The sequence below is a fragment of the Excalfactoria chinensis genome, chromosome 3 (assembly GCF_039878825.1).
Source record: "Excalfactoria chinensis isolate bCotChi1 chromosome 3, bCotChi1.hap2, whole genome shotgun sequence".
NCBI lineage: Eukaryota > Metazoa > Chordata > Aves > Galliformes > Phasianidae > Excalfactoria > Excalfactoria chinensis.
The window spans coordinates 70,198,762-70,200,923 of record NC_092827.1 but is presented as its reverse complement, the minus strand read 5'-3'; the positions used below and the strand labels follow the sequence as shown (position 1 = coordinate 70,200,923).

The following is a 2,162-nucleotide window of genomic DNA, read 5'->3' as shown; positions in this document are numbered from 1 at the left end:
AGCTAGGCACATATCACCTATTTCAGTGACATTCAATATCATCAAATTCTCAATAATGCTGAACTTTGATCATTAGACATTGAAATCCTCAAATTTCCACAAAGTTATCAAGATAAATAAGCTAAAAATGCTTCGGGGGGGGGGGGGGGGGGGGGGGAGAGAAAAGAAAAAAAAGCACAAGTTAGTCTTTACTTCTCACACAGAAGTTCTATGTGCAAATGGCCTAAAGCTTGTCGATCTTTAAGCATCAAACAGGAGCTTTGGTGCCAGGTTCACTTCCCACAGCTTTCATCTTCACCCTGCTTAAAATGGGCTGCTAATATTTTTTTTTTTTCTACTCATCTTTTTCCTCCACGTAGAATTTGTATTTACAACTCTGAGAGAAAAAAAACCTACTGCCTTATTAAAATATTTCTAAATCATGCATTTTATAGGTCTATAATAGTTTTGAGAATTTGTGTAGTAACAAAAAAGCTTGGACTCTTCAAAATGTTAAAGTACCCATATGTTTTCCTTCTACCACATGAACCCAGCATTATTTCTTTTTGAAAAAATGGGGTAGAAATGTAGAATTGAGCATTCAGATTTAACTGTGAATGGACAAAGTCCAGATCTTGCAACAAAACCCAGTGACATCACTGATTTACACAGCATAGGTACATCTATGATTACCTAAAATTCTAAAAGACTGCCAACATCCATGTCCACTACAGAGACTTGAAGCCTCTCAAACAGGAGCAACCCTGTGGGTTCTCAAAGGGATCAGAGAAAGGGAGAAGGAAAGGGACATCTCTTTATCACTGAGACCCTTAGCTTTAGGTCCGTTAAACAGGACTTCACTAAGACAGCCTTGTACTATGCAATAGGGAAGCCTATCTTCTGTCTAGACTTGGATACAGATATAGGTTTATTGGAAATGTCCCAGACATGTCTGGAGCCTTACCCCATCAGATTGTGCATATGCTGCACTCAGTTCTCTGAGTCATTCTGGAATCTCTCAGCCCCTGCAAAGTGCTCCTGCAATTAAAAACATGTTACATGGACCTCCTTGTGTTGCTGAGTGCTACAGCACACCCATTAATCAAATTAGAACCTTCCCAAATAACATTTCCTTTCATCTGATTCAGAGATACAAAGGAGCAACAGAAGAATGTTTAAATCCCAATTAGAAAGTTAATTATTTCCATTCCATTTTTTAAATTATTATTATTATTTTAGCAGGGGAGAATTTGTGGTAAAATTTTGTACTCTGACTTTAACTAAAGAGAAGATTTTTGCTTTAATAAACAGTTGTTACTACTGTCAAAATTTGGACATAGCAGGTACAGGCACCCAGACCTGCTCCTAGAGGAGATTTCTGTACAATAACTGATGAGAGTATGAAGATGCCACGTGTAAGGGGTGGCTAATACAAAGATGTTAACAAAGATGATGGTAAATATTCAAAGGTTATGTGCAAAGGAAAACTCACCAATGTCAATGCCTTGGCTGGAGAAGCTGAGGCAGTCTCCACTGGGAAGTAATCTCCAAGAGGAGCTGCCTCAGTGGTGGTCAGCCCTTAAATGAGGTATTAGAGGAGGTGGAGTCGAGCTCCACCCCTTCCGGGAGCACAGCTAGATTACTCTCACCTGTGCTCCCATAGCTGACCCAACGCTTGCCTCAGCTGATTAATCAGAGGTTCAGGCTGTGATTTCCCATACACCATGACATGCCTAGGAGGGGAAACTAATTGTGTAAATGAATGAGAATAAAAATAGTAAGCAGCATCAAGAGAAACATGCCTCAGTAGATGATGTAAGATCTTTGGTGCTGAAGAGTAGTGCCATATCCTCATAAATGAGATTCAAGGACATTTTTCTCAACTGCTTTGTGGTTTGTAGGACTGATACCACCAACACAAGACAAGCACAACATAAAGCTATTGTGACTTGATGGCATTTTATTTAGTTATAACTGATCAAAAGTCTGGCCCAAGAAGCCTGCCACCACTTCTTTTCTTACATGACTGTGCTAAGTGCTTGTTCTGTCTCTTCCAGTTAGCTGCAGAAAGAACAACAGTTTTATTCTTGAGCACTCTGCCCAGTTGACATCAAAAGCACACAGGAGCATGGCAATGTTTGATGATTGTCCAGAGACATTATTGCAAGAAGGGTGCAAAGAAA

At 39.7% G+C, this 2,162-nt stretch overlaps 1 long non-coding RNA gene across 1 annotated transcript; it reads right to left on the bottom strand.

Moving 5' to 3' along the window:
* Nucleotides 1-241: 241 nt before the first annotated feature.
* LOC140249583 (uncharacterized) lies at nucleotides 242-1,512 on the bottom strand. Its single transcript, XR_011903035.1, has 3 exons — nucleotides 1,472-1,512; nucleotides 944-1,017; nucleotides 242-376 (listed from the first exon to the last, which is right to left on the bottom strand). It is a non-coding gene; the product is annotated as an uncharacterized lncRNA (long non-coding RNA).
* Between the last annotated feature and the right edge of the window lie 650 nt (nucleotides 1,513-2,162).